General features: G+C 47.3%; 1 long non-coding RNA gene across 1 annotated transcript in view; it reads right to left on the bottom strand.

Annotated features, from left to right (window-relative positions):
* Nucleotides 1-5,464: 5,464 nt before the first annotated feature.
* Nucleotides 5,465-25,593, bottom strand: part of LOC109319211 — a 24,023-nt gene continuing 3,894 nt past the window's right edge. Inside the window, exons 2-3 of the long non-coding RNA XR_002103413.1 lie at nt 23,984-23,987; nt 5,465-5,561 (exon numbers count right to left, since the gene is read on the bottom strand). This is a non-coding gene — a long non-coding RNA (uncharacterized LOC109319211). The remainder of the gene's footprint in view (nt 5,562-23,983; nt 23,988-25,593) is intronic.

Below are 25,593 nucleotides of genomic sequence, written 5' to 3'. Positions count from 1 at the left end.
GTAATTAAGCCTTAGCAAAAGGTAGTGCTCAACCCTCAGGAGGCTGAAACCCAGTTACTTGTGCTCAGCATATTAGCTTGGCTGTCCAGGAGACTGGAAGCCAGCTGAAGCTGATACTAGCAAATGAAGGAGGAACCATGAAGTGAGCTTAAAAATTCCAAAAGGGAAGTGCAGGAGAGCGAGTAACATTGCAGTAAAGCACAAGGCTAGATAAGCTCCTTCCCTAAAGGAAGGCAGTAGGTTTTGGGTTTTTTGCTTGCTTGTTTACCCTGGTTTAGGTTAATTTTTTTATTGGGACAGTGAAGCCTCTCTCAGAGGAATAAAAACTGTTTTGAACAGGGAACTGAGAGCTAACTGACCTAGCTAAGGAAGCTGAGTGAGTAACCTGCTTACTCTTAGGGTCTGACTATAACATTGGCACCAGTTGAATTTCTAATAAAGCAAGGTCATGGGTGCTTTTCTTTGTGTTTTTATGCCTATTTTAGTCCTCCCTGTCCCATCCCCCTCCACTTCATAAACTGAAAACACTAACTATTTTTAATTAGGGACTGGGTTTTAAGATCTACCTTTTTGTTCAGCATTCTCAATCAGATTCTCCAAAGAGCACAAGAGAAGAAAGATGATGAGCACTGTTCAAAACCTGGCCAATGGCATATAACTTGTCATAGAGCCTTCCTACTCAAGCATAAACTGAAGAGTGTCTGTTTCTAGAAATAACATATTCTAAGGCAATGATGCTGAACCACAGTCAGATGGGTCACAAATTGGCTGGAGGGCCACACCCAGAGAGTGGTGTTGGATGGGTCCATTCTTTTGACCTGGAGGGATGTGGGTAGTGGGGTCCCCCAGGGCTCAGTCCTCGAGATCACACTGTTCAACATCTTCATCAGTGACTTTGATGAGGGGTGAAAAGCACCTTGTTCAAATTCACAGATGACACTAAAAAGTGAGGAGAAGTGGGCATGCTGGAGGAGAGGGACAGGCTGCAACTAGATCTAGACAGGTTACAGGGGTGGGCAGATGAGAACAGAATGGGTTTCAAAACTGACAAGTGGAGGGTACTGCACCTAGGGAGAATGAACCAGCAGCATACTTACAGGCTGGGAAACTCCCTTCTCGTCAGCACAGAGGCAGAAAAGGATCTTGGTGTCATTATTGATTCCAAAATGAGCATAGGCCAACAATGTGGGGACATGGTCAGGAAGGCTAACCGTACCTTGTCATGCATCCACAGATGCATCACAAGTAGGTCCAAGGAGGTGATCCTCCACCTCTATGCGACATTGGTCAGGCCACAGTTGGAGTACTGCATCCAGTTCTGGGTGCCACACTTCAGGAGGGATGTGGACAGTATTGAGAGGATCCAGAGGAAGGCCACTCGCATGATTAGGGGGCAGCAAGGCAGGCAGTACGAGCAGAGGCTACAGGACCTGAACCTGTTCAGCTTCCACAAGAGAAAGCTGAGGGGGGATCTAGTGGCCATTTACAGACTACTCAAGGAGGACCAGCAGGCTATGGGAGAGTCCCTGTTCCCTCGAGCACTACTGGGAGTAACAAGGAATAATGGCCACAAGTTGACCGAGAGTAGATTCAGACTAGATATCAGGAGGCGCTACTTCACAGTCAGGGTGGCTAGGATCTGGAACCAACTTCCAAAGAAAGTGGTGCTCACTCCTACCTTGGGGGTCTTCAGAAGGAGGCTAGATAATCTTTGCTGGGGTTGTTTGACCTCAGTAGTCTTTCCTGCCCAGGGTAGGGGGTCGGACTTGATGATCTGCTCAGGTCCCTTCCGACCCTACCTACTATGAAACTATGAAACCCTTTTGGCTGGATGGGCAGGCTGGATGGGGAATGCCTAGTCTGTCTGCAAGCTAGATCTGGCCACTGGACCTGACCACATGCCTGGAGTAGGCACAGTAGGCCCCATCTGGCCATGCAGGTGGAATGGTGTAACCTGGCCCCAATCCAGCCACACAGAGGAAGGAATTTGGCTCAGCCCTGCAGGGGGAGAAGGGAGCATAGGCTGGTCATGATCCAGCTGCAGAGGAGGTAAGTCATGACCTGGCCCAGCTGCAGGAGGAAGGGGGCCTGGTCCCAATCCAGCCACAATGGGCAGAGGGGGTATGGCCCTGGCTCTAAACTGCCACATAAGGCTTGGGGTTTGGTATTTTGGGAGGGGAGAGGGCGGCTGTATAAATGATCATTGCTCCCCTGCCACCACATTTCCTGACTTGTGGGGAGCCCCATGGGCCAGCTACAATGGCTTTGCAGGCCACATTTGGACTGTGTTTGGGTGGTTGAGCACCCTGGTCTAAGATAAGATTATATTCCTGCCAAGGTTTGTACACCAACTGCAAAACAAGTGAAGACATTTTCTGTACAATCTTCGTAGTAGCTAGGGTCAGGAGGGACCTGAACAGATCATCTAGCCTGACCCCCTGCCACAGGCAGGAATGAATGCTGGGTTCACAAGATCCCAGACAGGTGATCATGCAACCTCCTCTTGAATTGCTGAAGGCAGGGGAAAGGACCACTTCCCTATGAAGTTGGTTTCAGATTCTGGCCACCCTAACTGTAAAATATTGCCTTCTGATCTCTAACCTAAACCTATTCTCCATCAGCTTATTACCATTGTTCCTTGTCACCCCAAGTGGTGCTGGGGAGAAAAGGACTCTTCCTGTCTGCTGATGATCTCCCCTGATGAGTTTGTAGGCAGCCACCAGGTCCCCACTCAGCCTCCTCTTGCTGAGGCTAAACAGGTTTGGGTCCCCCAGTCTCTCCTCATAGGGCCTATCCTGCTGCCCTCTCACCAAGTGGGTGACCCTCCTCTGAACTCTCTCTAGGCTCCTTTCTAAAGTGTGGCACCTAGTACTGGACGCAGTACTCCAATTGTGGCCTGACCAATGTCGCATAGAGACGGAGTATCACCTCTATGGACTGGCTTGAGATGCATCTTTGGATGCATGACAAGGTATGGCTGGCCTTGCTGGCTGTGGTCTGGCATTGGCGGCTCATATTCATCTTGGAGTCAATAAGGACTCCAAGATCCCGTTCCGCCTCTGTGCTTTCAAGAGAGGAACTCCCCAGCCTGTAGGTATGGTGCTGGTTCTTCCTCCCCAGGTGCAGCACCTTGCACTTGTCAGTGTTGAACCCTATCCTATTCTCATCCGCCCACTTTTGTAGTCTGTCTAAATCAAGTTGCAGCCTCTTTCTCCCTTCAAGTGTGCCCACCTCGTCCCACATCTTAATGTCATCAGAAAACTTGTACAATGTGGTTTCCACCCTCTCGTCCAAGTTGCTGACGAAGATGTTAAACAGTGTGGGCCCGAGGACTGAGCCCTGGGAGACCCCACCGCTCACATCTCACCAGGTTGAGTACAATGCATCCACCGCTCTGGGTGCGTCCCATCAGCCAGTTTTTTACCCATCCAACTGTGCAGACATCAGTGCCAAAGTCGCTTAATTTATTGATGAGGATGGAGTGAGAGACAGTGTCAAAGGCCTTGTTAAAGACTAGAAAGACTATGTCCACAGAGACACCATCATCCAAGGATTTAGTTACTTGGTCATAAAAGGCAATTAGGTTGGTCAGTCAGGACCTGCCTTTGATGAACCCATGCTGATTGCCCCTGAGCATGATCTCCCCTGCAGGCCCCCCCACAGATGCGTTCCTTGATGATTCTCTCCAAGATCTTCCTGAGCACCAAGGTGAGGCTTACAGGCCTGTATTTACTTGGGTCCTCCTTCCTCCCTTTCTTAAAAATGGGGACCACATTAGCCAGTTTCCAATTCCCCAGCACCTGGCCAGATGACCATGAATGCTCATACAGCTGGGCCAAAACTCCGCAATGACCCCTGCCAGCTCCCTCAACACCCTTGGGTGGAAGGCATCTGGACCTGCACATTTAAAAATGTCTAGCCCTTCCAGAAGATCCCCAACTACATCTGCGCTGACCCAAGGCCTGACAGAGCTATCCCCAAAATTGTCCCTACCTCTGGCAGGAAGGATGTCCTGGTCCCTGTTCAAGAAAACAGAGGCAAAGAAACTGTTAAAAACATTCACTCTCTAATCTGGCATAGCCCCAAGGTTACCATTTGAGTCTTGCAGCAGCTCTACATTGCCTGGTGCCCTCTTCTTGCTCCCAATGTACTTGAAAAAGGACTTTTTGTTGTCCTTAATCCTGAATGTTAGCCTGAGCTCCATCTCTGACTTGCCTTCCTAATAGCCCTCCTACACTCCTGGGCTGAGGTGGAGTACTCCTCCTTGCTGATAGCCCCTTCCTTCCACTGGTTGTACGCCACCTTTTTAGTCCTCAGGCATTCTTGAATCCATTTATCATTCCTCAAGAGAATAAGGTACAAGATTTTCCTTTGGTGCCAGGACTAACTAAAAGGAATTGTCTATGATATTCTAAATAAATTATAAAGGGAAAAAGCAGCAGAGTCATAAGAATAAAATACTAATAATACAGAATGGTCATACTCATTGATCAGAGTCTGGTATGCCTGCATGCACACACAGATGCATATACAAGCAGAGTGTTTTGGAATTCTTTTTGTTTTAGTAATACTAGGTGCATCTACACATGTAATTAAGGCAGAGCAATAAATTCTAGCCCAATTTGTGCTAGAGTCAACTGCTCATGGGCACAGCGTTTATACCTGTACCCAAGGCTGCAGCACTTTGAGCTGAGGCAGAGCAACCCTGGGCTGGGAGCAGGCTCAGGGGATCAGCCCTGGACCTGGGGAGGTGGTGTCAGGCAAGAGAGGGGCTGGCTGGGGTGTGAGGGTGCTACAGTGCAGGGCTACGTGGTAGACAGCCTCCACACTTTAGCACCCTTGTGCCCAGCCAGCCCTTGTCACCATCTACATGTGTGTTTCAGCACACGTAAGAACCCCACTGTAAAAATACTGTCCCCAGCAGTATTTTATGGCAGGAAAAATTAATTTACTATGCCTTAATACCAGGCACTCATGTACATGGTGACGCTTTCCTGCAAAGCTAATTAGTATATTCCACAATAAAGCACATGTATAGATGCACCCGCTGAAACTCTGTATATGATGCTGAAAGGATAGACTAGGAACCAGTATTAAAAATGATCTCTTATGCACAACTAGTAGATTGTCAATTAACATCAGTTCTCTGGCTGAGCTCTTATTGCTCACACTAAATATCAGTTTCCAGAAATGTCCTACCAAACTATGGCTTGAAGGTTATATGTGCCCATACTCTCTAAATCAGAGGTTTTCAACATTTTTGGATCAGTGTACCCCTGGTGGCCAGACGCAGAGTGGGGCGGGGGGGTGGGCAGAGTGTGGTGTCCTGCAGAGCCAGGGGGCCAGGTATGGCCAGACACAGAGCAGGGGAGGTGTGGCTGAACGCAGAGTGGTGGCAACCTGTGCGAGCTTCCCCGCCCTCCTGCATTTATCTGGGTGGGTGGCAGCAGCACGGAACGGTGCGTGCCAGTGCTCCATCCCCACCCATCCATGCGTACCCACTAGGGCCTTCTCAAGCACCCCTTGGGGGGTCCATGTACCCCTGGTTGACAACCCCTGCTCTAAATATTGACCTTGTAAGATAGCAATTGAACAAATAAGGAAAGCATAATGATTAAGGTCACGTTTCTTCAAATCCTGATTTATGTTACTTTAACTGCTATGCTGAAACGTTCAATAAACTAAGTAACTAAGCTTCCAAAAAGGGAATCCTAATGGAAGGGTTACAATAATATAGCTATTAGGGGTTCTGTTAATGGAAGACTTTCCTTTGTTTCTGACTGTCTCATGTAAGAGCAAAAAGCTCAGAATCTATTTGGGCAAAATGATAACATTTCCCACTAATGCCATCAGCAAAGTGAAGGACCAGCAAAGCAAAGTAAAAAAACATAACTTAACAAACAACCCTAGTCCATCACTCCCCCGCTCTCTACCCCCAGTGAATTGAAAGTGTAATTCATAATGCACTGAAATATTTATGATGTTGGAACTGCAGAAATCTTTGGAAATTACGTATCCTTATACAGTTTCTTATTTCACAAGACGTTGAAAACTATCAGAGGTAAGAAAATTTACTGCTTCACAATGTGCATGTGGACAGAACGGTATGAATTTTAGATTTATTTTTGCATTCATCAAGTGTTGCAGATGTGAGACGAAGGGTCTGATTCTTATATGGAATTAGGGTTGGCAAGCCAGTCAATGTGCTCTAGCTCATGAAAGCTTGTGCTATGGTTAGTCTATAAGGTGCAAATCTACTCAGCTTTCTAAGGAGTAAGAGTGGAAGAATTGTGCAGGGGCAAAATGAGAAGTTTTCAGTCTTAAGTGCCATCATTAAGCCATATCTAGCTATCACCTTCTCCTCTCCAAACAGGCCTGGAATCATCCCTAACCATTGTAATGCAGCCGAACTTCAAGCCCAGGGTGCATTGCTCCTCTCCGGAGGGAGAGATATGATTGAATGAACACAGATCTGTCCTTTGGCACCATGAAATTAAAGCATTTTGCCAGTAAGTTGCATAGGACAGCAACATTAGACTCAGGGTACCCCACACTGGACTTGCAGCACCCTTCCATAATTTTTGTGAATTGAGTGGCACCCAATTTCAAAAACTAATTTATATTTTACACTGCTTGCTTCTTTGTAGAGGGCCTGGCAGTGAGAACGGGGAATCATTCAGGTACAGACAAGCTCGAGCCTACATTTATCTGCTTATCTCCTAACCCCTTTCTTATCTCCTCACACCTTAAAGCACCTGGCAGCACCCTGGTTGAGAATCACTGGCATAGGGTGATGATTATATACCATGCTTCTGTTCCCCACTTCTACTGCCATAGGTGGAAGTGGGAACATCAAGAAGGGACAACAGCAAGGAAGCAATGCTTCTTCCAGCAGTACCACAAGCCAGACAAAGCCTCCCTGAGACCAAGCCAGTGATAGGATATGAGTTCCAAGCAGTTTCTCTCCCTCTCCCACCTGTCCAGCCATCACTGGTATTGGCTGGCAACCCCACTGCTGCACAGTCCTCCCTTAATGAAAGGAGATCTAGAGGCAGCAGCTGAGCCCCCCCCGGAACTTTTCCAATCATTCTACCAGAAACAATAGTTTTAGGGATGGACTTTTGTCTCTGTGCAGGGTCAGGTTCTGAACTCAATCTCAACTCTTGTCAGCTCCTCTTCCATGGGACCTTCCTGCAGATTGATTGAACAATCAGACCAGCCTGCAGGGCTGTGTGAAGCTTTGGTCCCTTATTCAATTCAGTGGAAATTTGGCCCAATTTGGTGGCCAAATCTCCAAATCTGAAATGAATCAGAGGACCCTTTAATCTCTCTGAATTGAATTGGAACCCTCTGAATCAATTCAGAGAGATTCAGAAAGATTTGGAGATTCTGACATAGCTTTAAATGTTTTTTCTACACACCACTAGGTAGCAGGGGCTTGTGAGTGCTGCTATGCTGGGGCACATGAGGGGTCCCACAGGAGCACAGGGGGGTCCCCAGCGCGCTCGGCAGCAGACCCAGAAGTGGACTAGAAGCACTTCCTGTCAACTTCTGGGTCCACCAGGGAGCATGCAGAGCCCACCCTTCCCCAGCTTGGTGACTGGTACCTGGGTCTGGAGGGGCACCCAGAGTCCCCCCGCAGATCACTGAGACGGGGAGGTGTGGGGGGGCCCTCCAGCACACTCTCTGGCAGACCCAGAAGTGGATCAGAAGTACTTCCAGTTCACTTCCGGTTTGCCGCCAAGCACATGGAGGGCCCCCCTGCACTCCTGTGGGACGCTTCATCTGCCCTAGAATTGCAGTGTTCACAAGCCACACCTGCTACCTCAAGGTATGTAGAAAAAAATTTTGAAGCTTTAGATTCGGCCAAATCAAATCAGGGACGGTGATCTGAATCAACTAATTGAATCACTGTCCCTGATTTGGGCCAAATCCAAATCAAATAGGGCCCGCTTTGCACATCCCTACTAGCCTGGAGCATTCAGAGGCCCCTGCAGGGTTTCATTAAGGGTGCTGTAACAGGAGGGGAGAACTAAGGTCACCATGCTCTCCCCTATCACCTCTTACTATGTCCAGTTCTTTTACAAAGCACCCTCCATTCTCACCAGCTACGTCTTTGATGTTAAATATGTATAATAGGGAGGCTGCCTCTTCGTCTCTCTGGACACGGTTTCCCTCCTGTAAATTAGCCCTGTTCCACTAATGGGTGTTCCTGAGCACCCCAGCCTTTTGGGCTATGCATGGCTTGAACCACCCCTGTACCATGCCCCAAGCCTCGCTGATGTACCAGATGTTGTTCAGTCTTATACTCTCTTTGGCTTTCTTTCCGCAACCCTGTCTCACAACCACTCCTCTCTGGGTGCTCGGGCTCCCCACAGCCCTTGTCTTGCAACCGTGCCTCTCTGGGTGCTCGTAGAATCATGGCCCCCCTGCTCGGGAGCTTCTTGTTGCCCCCTGCTCTGGGGTTCGGGGTCAGCACACCTCAATGTTGCATCCTTCCTGGTGCTCGGGTCAGCACACCCCAGTGCAGCACCTCTTCTGGCAGTTGGGTTGGCTCACCCCCTCAATGCTGCGCCCTCACTAATGCTTGGGTTGGCACACCCCTTTTGCAGTGGCTTCTCACATGTTCAGGGTCAGTGCACCCCAATACTGCACTATCTCTGGCACCCGGGTCTCCACACTGCCATGGACCCCCTATGAAGCCTCCTCCATCCCCTAATAGCCTCACCCAAACCTCCAGTTGTAAACAGCAAACACAAAACTCGAGCCCCTAGGCTATAACATAAACTTCTACCACTTAGCTAAAACATCACTCGAGCCACCCCCAAGGGTGCTCCATCCTTCACCCGTACCAACTGCTTGTGCATTTTGGCCTCTTCCCTTTTCTCACTCCAGCAGAGTTCCTTCTCCTGTAGCTGCCAGCAGGGAACTGCTTGCCTAGCCTCAGTCCTGGGAGTTATATAGGAGCCAAGCCCTACCCCTTCCGGTCAGCTGACTGCTGACAGAGGTGGGTCCCTGGCTACCTCCAGTTGCCCTAGCAACCTACATCTGGGCTTCTTCATTCCTACTACACAAGTAGCAGGCACATCAGTGCCCTGCTACAGGTGCTTACATAAGTTACATTTTTTGTGTGATCAGGCCCCCAAAAACACTCTACAGCCATGATTACAACACATGTGCATGGCTGCAGAGTGCTTTTAAAATGGCCAATCACATGAAAAATTAACCCTCCTCAAATGAGGTATTAGATGAACACATTCAAAAGCAGAGTACCTTAGGGAACTTGTATTTCCTTCAGGGTTAATTTTTCACATGGCTGTCAGTGGGGGAGAGAGGGCCCCTAAACATCGATAGGCACCCTAATGCCAGCCAATGATTAGAAAAAGTTAGTTAGCTGTGTTAAAAGCAGACAGAAAACAGGGATTAGGCACCTCCCTGTCCTGCCTTCTGCCTGTTAGTGGTTATTAACACCCTATGTGATGTGAGTAGCCCCAGTAAGATCAGTAGGACTGTTCATGTAGTAAAGACGTGAGGAAAGATGGCATAATGAGCAGAGTGCAAGAGGCTTTGGACAGTTTCCTTGACATTTCTGTGCTGCAATCAGCCAAACTAAATGGCAAAAACACAGAAATAAACCAGACAAAAAACAAAATCCACTCTAATATACAGAAGATCCCACAGTAAACCTAATGCTGCAGCTAGGATGAGCTTTCCTGAGCAAACAAATTCCCACCAGAAGCATTCCTTATGGTCCATTTCTTCTTTTTTCATATATGCCCAGAGAGCAGTCACCAAAGGCAGGTCCCTGACCAGGGACAGGAATCACTCACACTGCAATGTCCAGGCTACAACAGGAATTCCCAATGTGCACCAGCCCAATTTTACCTCCGTGGGGGCCAGTCAGCAGCGTGGGCTATATCTGAAGGCCAGGGGCAGACCAGAGGGAAAAGGGGCACCAAAGGAGCAGAGCGGGAAAGCCGAGGAGCCAGAAGTGTGGGTGAGCCTTTGGTCCGACCAGGAGGAGAAGGTAATACCCTTTCAGCAGGAGTAAAGAGGAGGGTAGCAGAGGCCAGCAGGGGAAGGGGATCCGGGAAAGATCTTTGGGAACCGTGGAGGTGAGGGATCTGCCTGAACTGCTTGCTGCGGCATTTTTTTTTCTCTGTACCTTTTATTTTTCCATTTCGCTTTGATCTTCCCCACGGCCTTGGTTTTGTGTTTGCAGCAAACACAAAACACAAAACTCAAGCCCTTAGTGCCAACTATAAGTAACTACGGCTTAGCTCTGCTTGAGAATGTTCACTCATTTGAAAACTGGTCCTTTTTTGCATTAAAGACCAGATGTTCAAATGGTGCCTCTTAAATTGCACCTTCCAAAATATGTACTCATTTGTATGACAGACATCTGCCTCTGTTTGTGCAAATAATCTTTCCATTTACAGCAGCTCATTCTTAATTTGTGTGGGCCAGTCCTTAGATGGAGTATCAGGGTGTTACATGAACTTGCTCCTAAAGTAGTGCTCTAACATAGAAATGCTGACTGGCACTTAAGTATAACAATGCTATTATAACAAAAATACCAAGACAACTTTATCTAAAGCAGGGGTGGGTAAAATGCAGATGCAGCCACCAGGCCATTCTATCCGGCCTGCGGGGCCCCTAAAAAATTTAGAAAATTAATATTTATCTGCCCCTAGCTACCTATCATGTGGCCCTCGATGGCTTGCCAAAACTCAGTAAGTGGCCCTCTGCCTAAAATAATTGCCTGCCCCTGATCTAAAGCAATGATAAAAGTGCCACTATAATAGAAGTACCTATAGTGTTCCATGCTTTCTAGCAAACAAATGTGTTCTTCCCTACTGATTTTTCTCTAAAAGATAATAATTGCTAGCAATAAGTTGGCTTATATCATCTTACTTAGTTGCCAAACCATAATCCATAAGAAATAGCTCATGCCAACAAAAATATTAAATCATTTTCACATTCTCAACTGTCTTTAATCTTTGGCCTTGAACAGAAAGTTATAGAAAAAGAAATACCACTTATGGGGAACTTATGTGCCCTGAGATTCTAAAAGCTGTTTGTTCTGGGGGACAGCAGTGGAAAGGACCCCAAACAATAAATGGGGACCCCCTGGATGGGAACTGCACCTAAAAAGGGAAGTAAACACAAAAATAAAACAAGAAAAACACTTACCGGCAACAGGACCCACGGTGCAGCTGGAACGAGGAAAGAAACCCACGCAGGTTGTAAGCCACGCCTTCATCCAGCTGAAGCCGACCAGTGATGTCATCGGCAACCACTGGCTAGTGGGAATAAAGCGGACCACTGGGAAAGGTGGAGAGAGCGGAACTGGGGAAGGCACCGATGCTGCCTGGGATACTTTCTGGGAGAGAGAGCCGGCAGGGACTTTCTGCTCCAGCAGAGGGCAGCTCGCCAATAGGGTCAAGGAGTCAGAAGAGGCTCTTGGTGCTGGCAGAGGCAGCAGCATGGGAGAGCTGGAAGAGGCTCTCTACACATTTGAAGGTGGGAGTGTTGGGGGCACCCAAGAGGCAGAGGAGTCTCTCCCTCTGGGACGTACCAGATGAGACCAGTGAGAGGGGCTGTAAAGCAAGAGAACAAGAGGCTGGGTGCCGACCCTTAATACAAGAAGCAGCCAGGCTTTTGGGGAGGTATTGCGAGGCACCAGAAGAGGGACGTCCCTAACAGGGGAGAAGAGGAGAGGTGCCACAGACCTCACAGGGAAGAGTAAAGGGGGAGATGACTTGGGGCGAGAGGCCACAGGCTACCCTGGCCATGCATAGGGCCTAACCCCTAGGGGGTTCATAGAGAGCAAAGGTGCCCTGTTCCCCTAGCAGAAGAACCAGGGAGGGGACCGTACAGGTTCCTTGTGATATAGTTGTGTTTTTGTTTCTTGTGTTCCCCCTTTTGGAGGTGTTGAGGAGTAGGGCAAGGCAATACAGACTAGATAGCTGCATCGGAGTTCTTTTGTACTCCACCTCTGTCTTGGGGGCATGGGTTAGGCATTGTGACTCGGGTGGAGTCTGTCTCGGGACCAGAGTGGGGGATCGTGGAGAACTCAAGGTTAACTGAGTCATCCTTGGGGAGCAGTACTCAGGATGGGAGAGGGCTACGAAGGCTACTGAAACCAGGAGTATGACAGTATTGGGAGTACAGCCAAGAAGACTCAGTGATCTGCCAAGGGTTGGCATGAGGCTGGGGTGTAGGGGAGGTGGAGCCCCACAGACAACCGCTGGATGGACTCCACGCTGCAGAGGAACCCTGGGTGGTCAGCCCCTGCACCAGTATAACATTCAAAGTCATGGCAGGTGAGACTGGGGTAGGCCACTCCAGGAATAAACATCTACTCAACAGCCTACAGGAGACCGTAGGGTGATCACTACTGGCCACTCAGGCCAGGGCCGCATGTGACCGGATGTTCGAGGCCAGGTGGTCACACTGTTAAAAAGGAGCCTTTTTCTAAATTACTGTTCAGATTCTTCAAAGCAGACAGCCAGGGCACATAAGTTGCTTGCAAACGTTAACCCCCACCCAAAAAAAACCACACACTTAACTGGAAGAAGCAGCGCATTACTTTGACCCAACTTAGCAACATTTATATAGATCAGACGCTTCAGTGGGGCTTTTCAGCGCTTTTAGCTAAAGCTAATTCAATCAGCTATTAGATAAAAGTGCCACAAAAGCCCCACTAAAGCACTCAATCTATACAGACATCCTTCAAGCTGGGTCTAACTAATGCTCTGCTTCTTCTGGGCATATGTTGGGCTCAGTTTTGGAGCACAGCAAGTTTAAAGTAAAGCACCATTTTTTAAAATGTCTGCAAGCAGCCATAGAGTACTGTAAAAATGGAGGATCCCACTCTAAGATAACCCTAGGTCAGGGGTGGGCAAAATACAGCCCATGGGCTGGATCCAGCCCACAAACTGATTGTATCTGGCCTGTAGGTCAGTAGCCGCCAAGTCATAGGATCCGGCCTGTAGGGAGCCAGCAGTTCCAGCTGGTGCAGTGTGTCAGGCAGGCACATCCCAACCCCATCCACAGCTTACACCAGCTCCTGCCACAAATATAGGAAGCAGCACAGGGTGCACACTGGCATCAGCTGTAGATGCTACTTGCAGGTTTCCACCAGGGTTCAGGGTGACTGCCTGGGACTGGAGCTAATGCTTTAATCTACAATGGGAACCAGCCATCTGTATCCACAGCTGATGTTGGTACCTGCTCGGCACCATTTCCAAGGCGTGGACTGAGAGCTGGGGTAAGCTGTGGGGCTGGCTGTGCTGTAGGTGTGGGATGGTTGGGGGGTGAGGAGGAGGGGAAAGAAGGGAGAAACAGAGACAGAGAGAGGTGGTCCTTCACCTAATGAGAAGTAGCAGGTGGTGATGGGCTCCAGGCAAAGCAGAACCTGGCAACAGGCACACTTGCTGCTTCTGGGGCCCTTCTGGCTGTGGCTGCCCAGAGGCCATGCTGGAGCACCTCCTCCTCACTGCCACCACCACCACCACACAGGCCCTGGGCAGCCTGGAGGTGGTGTGGAGCAATGGCAGCAGGGAGGAGCCACAGGGCAGCCCTGACTTGGGTTCCTGGCAGCCACAGCTGGACGGGCCCTGGAAGTGGTGAGCACACCTACTGCTGGGTCCTGCTTTTGCCTGGTGCCCAGCACTGGTCACTGCTGCTCATCATGGGCAGAGCCACCTTTCTCTGTCTCCCCCTTTCACCCCCTCCTTTCCCTCCCTCTTACCTGCCCAACCATCCTGCACCTACATCACAGTCCTGCAGCTTACACCAGTTCCCTGCCCATGTGCTGGAAACAGCACTAGGCAGGTGCTAGCATCAGCTGCAGATGTAGGCGGCTGGCTCCTGCTGGGGATTGGGGCATCTGCCTGAGCCCCTACTTGGGGTAGAAGGGCAGGCTGAAAGCTGAACCTACTACAGCTGCCACCTACACCCACAGCAGCTCTCCTCTGCCCCTTCCCTTCCCTTCCCTTCCATTTCTCTCTCCTGCAGCCCCATTCCACACTGCAAGGTTTGGTGAGCTATTGCAGGGGCATGGGGACTGCTGACCTGGCCTGCAACATCTCTCCAAAACTCTCTATGTGGTCTGCAGGCCCAAATAATTGCCCACCCCTGCACTAGGTGGATGTGGCATCAGACTTCAAGGCTGTAAGTTAGAAAGCCATAACAAACAGCCGTACCAGATCCCATCCCACCTCACATTAGGTTTCATTTTGCTGACAACCCATGGGGCCCTGCAGCACCCTGCTCACTCCCCCCTCTCAGGGCTGCATTTTAGCCTCAGCCAGAACTAGTCTCCTCTGCCTATGAAACAGGCCACCCCTGTCCCCAGGCTGTCACTAACAAGAGTCAGCAAAGCCTCATTCTCAAAAGCAGCCACATTAACTTTTACACAAATGTTCTAAAACAATCACTCAGAGCTGAAAATGTGCCTGCCAATTTTCAGCCCAAGGGCAATCTCTCCCCCATAAAAATGAACCCTCCCCTGAAAACCCTAGATGTAAAAATGACCCCTTATACTAGAATTGGTTGTGCAGTCTTAACTTTAAGTTTCACTGCCTGAAGCAGAAGGTTCATGAAGTTACACTCTGCTGAAGAAAAAACCCAAAAGATTTGTCATACTTTCAGATTTGAAGGAAAATAAAAAAGGTCCTATTTGAAGTTGAATGAATCAGTGGACCACTTTGAAAAATATCCCAAGTTACTAGCATATATTCAACATTTAAAAAAAAAATCTTTGATCATTTTGTAATGGCTCTTCAAACACTGCCTAAAAACTGTCCTTATATCTTGTTGAGAGTGAAAGAAGGGTGGTGATCATACAGTAGCAGACTACATCTCATTTGAACAGCCTAAATCTGCAGTTACTCCAAAGCTATCTGTGGACCTCTTTTAGATTTATTTCGATAGAAGTGAGGACAGAATTTGGCCCTAAATGATTTATATTGTCACTTTCAGATGTGTGTACACAGAAATCTTCATAGAAAACATAGGTTTAGTTGACTTCAGTCAAATACCTTGGTAAGGAGATATAACCCTGTTCTAAAAGTCTACTTGTATTTACAGTGAATGAAAGGAGACATAATCATAGAATGATGCCAGTCTTAGACAAAGAAAGTTAAATGGAAAGGCCTATAAAATCCATATTATAGATATGAAGTAAAAATATTTTCTGAATCAGTAAGACCTGAAGCTACATAAATCTGAGGTATAAGCTATTGCCATAATAGTCTTTCCCAAATCAGAATGTGTGTGAAGGTTCATACCCAACTCATCCATCTGAACAAATCTCCTCAGAAGAGTGTATCATTGTGACAATAAAGCAGGAAAGTGCAATAAAAGTATTACACCATTCATGGAAACTGAAAAACCTCTAAAATACTCCACTGTGTCACAAACTGTCAATTTATCACTTAATGCTTCCAAATCAGAATTAGAGACAGTGCTAATGAAAAACATCACAGCACAAGTGAACAATCTGCCAGGAACTGAACCAAAAAAAGGCAGAGTCAAAGCTGAAACACTGACAGCTCTAAAGGAATTAATAGGATTTTTTTGGTGCTCTGAACCAAAGTGATACTCCAGACAGTGAGGGAATGTTTGGAAATATGGCAATGAACTGTGTGAGGTTAAAGGTATAGTAATAAAGAAGAAGGAGAAAAATTCTTATAATTTAAATGAAACTCAGCAAAAATTACAAGTTATAAGAAATGTGTGTGTTAATGAGCAATCTGAGATTGCAGGCTTTTCCTAGGATATTGCTTCTGCATTTGATGCATACTAGCGATATGGCAATCTCTTTAAAATAAATGAATATTAGATAATCTTCAGAGGAATTTTGGAAATGGATTTAAACAAGTAGTCCTATTAGACAGCAGTAAATGAAGGATTAGCACATGGCTTCTTTGTGAGAGGTATTTGGAGTATACACGCATAGTGGGCATATCTATACGTGCAATTAATGCAAGGCAATAAACTCTGATGAATATTACATTGAAGTTTTTTGCTCCTGGGTGCCACATTTGCATGGGCACCTAGGACTGCAGCACATTGAGCCAGGTTGGAGCAGCCCTGGCTGGCAGGGGCCCAGGTGGTGAGCTTGCCAGCCTGGGGCTGCTCCAACCCGGCTCAGTGTCTGGGTTGGAGCAGCCCCAGGGGGGGTGGCTAGGTCTTGGAGATGCTCCAGTGCGGGGTACCCTCATGCCCCATCCAGCCCTGTCAGCATCTATATGTGCATTGCTGCACACTAAAGAATCCCACAGCAGGATAGTAGGGCTGTGCAAAGCTTTGATCACTGATTCAATTTGGCAGAGATTTGGCCCGATTCAGTAGCCGAATCTCTGAATCCGAATCGAATCAGCGGACCCTTTAAACCCTCCAAATCGAATCGGAACCCTCCGAATCAATTCAGAGAGATTCATAGAAATTCAGCGATTTGGATATAGACACAGCTTTAAATGTTTTTTCTACATACCTCTAGGTAGCAGGTGGCTTGTCAATGTTGTGATGCTGGGGCACATGAAGTGTCCCACAGAAGCATGGGGGGCTCCCCAGGGCACTCAGCAGCTGATGCAGAAGTGGAGCAGAAGCACTTCCAGTCCACTTCCGGGTCTGCCGGAGAGCATGCTGGGGGGGCCCCCCGCACCCTTCCAGCTTGGTGACTGGTGCCTCCTGAGTCTGGGGGGCACCTAGGATCCCCCCACAGTTGATTGTTGAGCCAGGGGGCACAGGAAGGCCCACCTGTGCACTCCCCAGTGGACCCAGAAGTGGACCAGAAATACTTCCAGTCCATTTCCAGGTTTACCACCGAGCATGTGGAGGGCTCCCCCACACTCCTGTGGGATACTCCATGTGCACCAGCATCACAGCATTCACAAGCTGTGCTGGTACCTTGAGAAACGTAGAAAAAACATTTAAAACTGTGTTTGTGCCCAAATCGCTGATTCTCTGAATCAACATCAAATCTCCAGATTCGGATTCAGCCACATTGAATCAGGGACACTGATCCAAATCAACAATTTGAATCACTGTCCCTGATTTGGTCCGAATGCAGATTGAATAGGACCTGCTATGCACACTCCTACAGGACAGTACTTGTATTTACAAGTACTATCCTGAGGCAGAGTTTATTATTTTACTGCAGCCTAATAAGACTTCAAGATAGTAAGACTTTTCTGCTGACCTATTAGTCAGCTCAATAGTAAACCTCTTGTGTAGATGTACTGTAGTAAGACCTGGGCTGAAAGGCCACACTAGGGTGGGGCCAGGTGCCACAATCTCAATAGGCATCCATCATGACTTGATATAAATATGAAGGATATCAGGAGGTGGTACCTGACCATATGGTACTCATTGAGACAGCTTCAGATCTCAATGTCCATGAGTCTTTTGTCGGGTATCCCCGTCCCCTGTGGACCTGACGGACGCCGCCTGCCACTGGCCTAGGGTGTTATCAGCTATAATTGGGGATCTTACACATGTATGTTTCTCCTGCCATGACTTGATGTTAATGGAGTTGGTTCATATACCTTCACGTGTAGTCCAATTATTAGTCTCACCGGCGTCCCACGAGGTCCCGAGTTTCTGAGGGCTCCGCCACCCCTACACCCTTGCCCGTTCCACTGGGTGGTGGCCAGCCAGCTGGTCCGGCCATGTGTCCTCAGTTCCTCCCAAACAATCAACAAAAGAAAGGTCAATAAAAGCAAACATGAAAACTGAGAAGGCTCTCCTGGCCTATGTCGCTGCTCCTGCAGCCACACTCTGCAGCAAACCTGACCTTCGTGGGGTCAGTCACCCTTTGTTGGCTTTCTCTCTTCCTCTGAGAGCCCCTTGTAGAGCTTGAGACGATTTCTTTTAGCAGCTTAAGTCCACTATTGGGCTGAGCCACTCTTACATACACTACGGTAACTGAAAGTCAAGAGTGCCCCTCTATTAGGGTTATTATGGTACCCTTCTCACGGGGCTCAGCCAGCTCCTGGCCAATAAACAAACAGTTCTACTCCCTACAGGGGCCAGTAAACTGGGTTCCAAAACCTTGCTGGGGCTTTGCTCTCTGCCAGAGGCTCCTACCAGCACTCAATGTTGCTTTCAGCATTCCCTGCAGCGTGTGCCAGCTTGCACCACCTCCTCCTCCTCCTCTTTCTGGTTCTGCGTTGTTGCTTCCTGCCTGTCCCGGGCTTTTCTTTATACTGGCAGGGAAATATCGGCTCCCGACACACCTGGGTAAGGGGAATCTCTGCTGGGCTCCTTGGGGCTGCAGACCCGGGGCCACTAAACCTTTGATTAGCCCGTACGTTTTGGGCTCCTTCTCTCTCTTACACTCCCCTACACCCTACTCCTTTTCCACTTGGGTGTTCTGTTGGTAATTGGGGTAGGCTTTCCTAAGCACCTGACCTCATGTGCTAGGTAAAAAGGTCCTTTGAAAGAAGAAAACCAAGCGGCCTGGGATCAACATGACTTGGCTAAGCCTGGAGGTCCTTATGAGGGTCTGCGGCCAATGGCATCTGGGCCATGTAAAAAATAAACAAACCAAAAGTACTTAAATAACAGTGCTTGTGTCTACTTCAGGCCTTGCCTCGGCCCAGCAGTATGCCAGCTACCTTCCTTCAAGCAGTTGAGACACCCTGCTATGAACCTAATCCAAGTGGGCTGGCCTGTCTCAGGCCAAAACCTTTGGGTAGCCTAAGGTAACGGGTATTACAAAACCCTCTGGGGCCCCTGCTGGCACCTGACCTCCAGTGTCTGCACGGCAGTCAGGATTCTGCAGAGGGAGCCACAGTCAAGCTAAAACTTCTAGCAGTTTCAAAAAAGGTAAAACTTCACCAATTCCGGAAGAACTACTTCTATAGCTATCTGTAGTTACGTCCCTATATGCAAGTTACTACAAGTATGTTTATTTTTAAGTCAGTGGGCATGTCTACACGTGCATTAAAGCACTTTTTCTAATGTGCATTAAATTTAGTACCTCTAATGTGAGGTACTAAATAAATACACATTAGGCTACCTTAATGCACAGTAACAAATGCACACAATTCTTAAATTATGTTTAATGCACAGTAGCTATTTTACTGGGTATTAGCATAATTGTGTTACCATAATGCACTAGGCTACTGTGCATTAAAGCACATGTGCAAATGCACCCAGTGTTTTCAAATTTGCTTCTCAATTCCATGTGGGGCAGAGGGCAAGTGGGCTACCTAACCACCCAGATTTATTTTCCCTGCTGTAGCAGTGGGAGGGGGACAAATTCAATGCAAACCTCCAATACTTAGATTTTATACCTGGAACATTATAACAAATTTATAATTTTCCATATATTGAATCAAATTATCAGGCAGTAATCTGACAATCAGGTTTGTCTTGTATTCAAGTAAATACAGTATTTATCTTGTAGTTGTACTTTAAATGTGACAGGTGTTTTCCAGACCCAAAGAAGGATGTAGAGCAGGCTTGTCCAACATAAGGCCCGTGGGCCACCAAGCAGCCCGCCAAGCTGTTTTCTGAGTCCCGCAGTGCTGCAATGGGAAATGAAAGTAAACACTGTTCACTTTCATTCCCACCCCTTGTCCCTCCCCCAAACCCTCAGCAGATTCCTAATGGCTGCTGAAGGGCTGGGGAAGGGACAAGGTTCCCACACGCACCGCGTCAGCTTCACATTGCTGATGTGGTGGTGTGGGAAGAGGAGTAGCCATGTGCCTGTTGGGACAGCAGGAGCCCGGCCAGAGCAGCAGGGGCTGGCTGCACTTTTCCCCTACCTGTGCTGGTCAGTCCTGAGCGCACATGGCTCTGCCGCCGCCTCTGCTGGCTGATGCCGACCCGAGCAGGTCTGTCCCATCCGGAGCAGCATGCAACTGAAGCCAGCTTCCCATGTGCTGCTGGGGATGGGAGGAGCTTGGCCAGGTCAGCACTGGCCAGCAGAAGTGGCAGCTGTGGCAGAAAGCCACCTTGGTTTCTCCCTGAAATCTCTGCCCTGTGACAATGTGATAAAATCTCTGTGCTGTGACCATTTGAGTAGGGTGGGCTCAGCAGAGGAGACCACATCCTTATCCTGTCTCTTTAGGTAACTTGAGCTGGCTGCAGTCCTGAGGGAGGGGGGAAACCTGCTCCCTCTGCCTATGTGACTGGCATCAGCCACCTGGGTGCATCTACCTGGTGGGCTGGAATCTGCCTGGTAACAGGTGATGTATTTCAAATTGGTTGGCTGACAGCCAACCGGGGCTGGCCTCCACTGGACCAGGTAAATGAGGTCACAGGGGCTATATAAGTTAGGACGGGTGAGGAGGCGGTCTCTTCGGCCATGAGGTGAGGCAGCAGCCATGCGGGGGACACAGAGAAGCTTTACCATCTAAAATTGGCTCTCTCCCCCAAACTCATGAGCTAGAAACCTCCTGCCTCCAGAGGGGAAACTTCACCAGCCTCTGGAAGATGCTTGTGAGTAAGCTATTCAAGATCTGATTAGATATCTAGCTGGCAGTAACTTAGATGCGTGATCAAAAGGCTACCTCAGCCAGACTGTTTGCTCTTTAGGATTTCTAGGATATTGCTCAATCTGGTACCCTACTTTCACCCTACCCCTGTAATCAATAAAGTCGTCCTTTGTGACCGGTGTGGGAGACTTATTGAGGGGGGGGTCTAAATTAGCCTAAGAGACCCCTTAGGTCTGTGGACTAAGGGAGACTGTACTTTTTGCCCCCAGACTTGGGGAAGTGCCCCAAGTGCCTGTACTGGGTCAAGTACCCGTAGGACATTAGGCCTGTGTTTCCCCAAGGACACAGGGCCGGGAGTGAGTCCATTCTTGGGGTGGTGGCGGCGACGTTACCCCCAGGCTAGCGTATGTGCTCCAGGAAGGGGTCAGGCCGGACATAAGGCGCCTCTAGGGAGGCATTCGGAGCCTGGCAGGTGGTCGGGCACAGGGAGGTGAGCGGCTCAATGCAGGAGCGCCCCCTACTGGCCCGCCACAGCGGCAGCGCCATGTGCTGCTCGGGACTGACTGGCGCAAGTAGGGGGAAAATGCAGCTCAGCCCCTGCTGCTCCAGCCGGATTCGTCCTGTCCCGAGCGGCACACGTCTCCGCCGCTGCTTCTACTGGCTGGTGCAGACCTGGCTGGGCTCCTCCCGTTCCCATTAGCACATGGGAAGCCAGCTTCATCTGTGTGCTGCTCCGGATGGGACAGATGTGCCCGGGTCAGCACCAGCCAGCAGAAGCGGCAGCGGAGTCATGTGCCACTCAGGACTGACCAGCGCAGGTAGGAGGAAAGTGCAGCTGAGCCCCTGCTGCTCCGGCTGGGCTCATCCTGAGGTTCATTTAATGTTTGTAAAATGCTTGGAGAGCCCCACATAGATGCACTGCAAAGAAATGCAAAATATATTTTGACTTATTTGGTTGGCACCTTGGGCTGAGATTTTCAAACTAAGTCAAAAGACCAACTTCCATTAAAATGAATGTGATTTAGAGGGCTCCAAATCTTTTATGACAACTTTGTAACATGCCTATCTACCCCTTTTTGCAAATCCCAGCCATAGTTTGGAAGCTCAGCCAAAGAACATAAGAGCTTCTGAACATAACAGCATAAAAAGTGCCATGCTTGGTCAGCCCCATGGTCCATCTAGCTCAGTATCCTGTCCTGAACAGTGGCAGAGGTGGATGCTACAGAGGGAGAGTTTTGAACCTGTTAGACCCATTTCATTGTCACCTCCTGCAACCTCATTGGTGTCAAAGGTCACGTGACATCACTTCCTGATGTGATACCACTTCCAGTGAGGTCTTTGAATATGGCTTGCCGGCCCACTGGGTGATAAAAAGTTCATGATCCAGCCCCACATTCAAAAAGGTTGGACACCCCGATGTAGAGGAAAAAGAACAAAATCTATTTTAAATATTTAATGTTGAGATGACTGCCTTCATTTCTCTGACCTTATAGCAATCCAAGATAGGTGGTAGACACCTCCAAAATAGCTTACAAAGTCACTTCAAAGGCCTCAGCAAGACCTTAGAGTAGTTATGTGACTTATACAGTAAAATGTACTAAAAGAATTAAAACTCTAGAGTTTTTTCAAACTGCAGCACAGGAAAAACTTACCAATCAGCAGCAGGACTCTGAAGCCATCTTTTGGAGACTTAAGAAGACAGAACTATGTTTTTTCTCCATGCTCAATTCAGATTTGAAGTAGTTCTTTTTTTTGCAATCACAAGTCTAACACCGTATTTTAAAAATGAAATTTTAAAAAGCAAGGCAAAAAAACAGAACTTGCAAGCACTCACATGGGAAGATTTTTACTCATACTGGGCATGTCTACACAAGCATTAATGTGTCATTGTTACTGTGTGTTTAGAACCTGTAATAACAATGGGCAATAATAACTGGCATTACTGCACAGTGGTTTCGGTGCACGGTCATTTAGTTATGCTAACGCGCGGTAGACTAATTCTACTGTGCATTAGCATGGATTTTGCTATGATGTGCTAATGCGCAGTAAAATTAGTCTACTGCACGTTTAGTGTCTTGTACAGATGATTTTTAAAAGTGGCTTGTTCTGTCATAACTGATAAGGAAGTGGTGATATTGTTCTCAGGGTAATATCAGGGATTCTTGCTCTGTGAAAAGTGTAGGCTAGGTAGGTCTCCAGCTTGCAATTACTTCTTAGTTTCCAGGAACTCATGGCATGTCCCAACAAATTCACACTGGAATTATAACATAGCTAAAGATAGTGCTGCAGATAAAGAAAGGTAACAGCGAGACACATTCACCAGACAGCAAGATTGAACAAACCAAAATAAAAGAAAAGCGCATTTCAAACAAAGGTCCCAGTCCTGATGTAATAGCTTAATGTTCTGCATTGTGAATAACCTCATTTAAGTAGATGAGATTATTAACAGGGTGTAAAATAAAACATATAACTAAATCTTTTCAGGATCAGGGTCAACTTTTTTTCTGAAGAGTGGGAAAAGCTTGAGGTTAGTTCTTGGAAACAGCTTTAGAACGTGTAACTCTATATAAAATTGCTACATCGCTTTGCTTATCAAATGAATGTTAAGCCATTCAAATAAGAGATGATTTATCTTTTTACCTTCAGTTTGTGTAAAATTGTAGAACAAGAAAACAAATATTCCTGAATATTCCAGCATTAGCGTAAAATATTCTTATATTAATCAAGTTAATTTCTTGAAAGTTAAAATGGTACCTGTTTATTTAACTTAAGAGTTCTATACTGTTGTCTCACCTATTAAATCCCTGCTGCCAGGCAGAATTTGCTCTCCCTCAGCCAGTAAGCTGCAATCCCTTACAAACAGACTGAATGGAAAACAGTTTCTATTATTACCTCAGTTTATGACCTTAGACGTGGCAAGAAGTAAATCTTCCTATCTCACCTCAAGCTAATTCAGCATGAAGTATATGAGACAAGAATTTATTGTTCAATTTGCAGCTTGCTGATTGAAGAGCAACATATTCATTTCAGGAGCAGGGTCTAATTTTAAATCAGTATTGAAGGTGCCGTGAAAATGAGAATGCTGGGATACACAATAGGACTTTTCAAGAGCAACCCAAGTATAGTTCTTGAACTACAATGCCTAAAAGATAAAAGGAACCATGGAAGAGGTTTTACTGATGTAAACAGTACCTATCGTAATAGTGAAATTATTCATCCATCACTTGTTATCATGGATGTAGCACCAAGCTTTTCATTTCAGTCAAACACTTTAAAGCTCTGTTGAAGGAGAAAACAGACTTTAACCCATAAGATGCTGGAGTCCTTTGCAATTTGAAGCTGGAGGCCGCAACAACATTTTAAATGGCTGTCTCTAGAAATCAGTGGAACATCTGGCAATACCAGCATAGGTAAGTCAGTGCCATGTTTAGTGACAGATGTTGCTTGAGAGTCACACTTTTAAGGATATTTAAGTGCTTAAAGATAGAGATACAATCTGACTGTTTTTTAGTTAGGCACCTAAGCACATAACTCCTCTTAATTACTCACTAGGCACATATCTGCATTTTAAGGCACTAAACCCCTCTTTTAAAATCTGGGTCTTGGTCTCTGGGGCAAATCATGTTCTTCCCCCACACTGCAGAAAACCTGCAGTTGGCACTTGAACCACTGTAATCCTAAAGGTGGGATGTAGAATGTGGAAAGCACCAAAGCCTGACCTCTCTCACATATACAGAGCCTTCATATAAGGATTATTTCCAGCATGCTTTTTCCCAGCATGACTCTGGCCTTTACATTAGCCAGAGCCTTTCTGATCTATTATTCTAACAGCCATTTCTACTGCAACAACAAAAGTGATAGGTTGCCTTGATTTAAAAAGCTGCAAGCACATGATGCAACCCCTAAAATTGATATAGTCTCCACGAGCAGTGAACTTGACTCTAAGTGAGTCAGCAGCAGGTTTCTCATGCTTTCCGGTACCTACCTTAGGCACAGCCTGCTCTTTTCTCACACTTTTCAATGCTCAGCCTGCCTGCTTGCATGCAGCTGCCATGTCACAATTTGCTTCAAGCTTTAGGCCTTGAGCTTCACCTCTCTGCTCATGAGTCCATGACCTCACTATACAAGTCAAGTATGAAAGCTTCCATATACATACAGTGTAACAACACTTTTGCAATATCATGAGAACAAGACAGTAGACATGTGCACAGTGGGCTGTATTCGAATCAGATTTGACTTGATTCAGGGGACAGTGATTCAATTTGTTGATTCAGATCACTGTCCTAATTTGATTCGGCCAAATCTGAATCCAAACATTTGATTCTGATTTGGAGAATTATCAATTCAGCCATAGATACAGCTTTAAATGTTTTTTCTATATACCTCAAGGTACCAGGTGTGGCTCTGCAGTAGACCTGGAAGTGTACCAGAAGTGCTTCTGGTCTACTTCCAGGTCCGCTTCTGAGTGTTTTGGGGGGCCGGCCCCCTGTGCTCCTGTGGGATGCTCCATCCATCCCAGCATCACAACATTCACGAGCCAGCCGGTACCTTGAGGTATGCAGAAAAAAACATATACAAAGCTGTGTCTATGTCCAAATCGTCGATTCTCTCTGAATCTCTCCGAATTGATTCAGAGGGTTCCAATTCGATTCAGAGAGGTTAAAGGGTCTCTTGATTCGATTAGGATTTGGAGATTTGGCTGCCAAACTGAATTAATGACCGAAGCTTTGCACAGCCCAATGAGAAAGCCTTGGTAAAATGGAATAGGTTGATTTGTATGCAACAAAATGAGAAGAGTGTTGTTTGGTAGATGTGTCACCATAAATGTGTGATATATGACCTTGATTCACTCTCCTGTCTGACTTCTCTAGAGTTATAGTTGAGTTTGAGTGTTGTTATATCCACAAGGCAGGCAACGTTCTTTGGGTTGATGTGATATCTTTTATTAGACCAACTGAGCACTTGAAAAAAAGTTCTTTGCAAACTTTCAGGCGCAATCACCCTTCTTCAGGCATAGGGAGTCCTTCCTGTTCTGAGATTTCATAGATTTCATAGACATCAGGGCTGGAAGGGACCTCGAGAGATCATCGAGTCCAGCCCCCTGCCCAAAGGGCAGGAAGTCAGCTGGGGTCATAGG

The sequence above is a fragment of the Crocodylus porosus genome, unplaced genomic scaffold, assembly GCF_001723895.1.
Source record: "Crocodylus porosus isolate Cpor-Errol unplaced genomic scaffold, CroPor_comp1, whole genome shotgun sequence".
Lineage (NCBI taxonomy): Eukaryota > Metazoa > Chordata > Crocodylia > Crocodylidae > Crocodylus > Crocodylus porosus.
The sequence above is the reverse complement of the archived record's forward strand: the minus strand, read 5'-3'. Positions and strand labels throughout refer to the sequence as shown.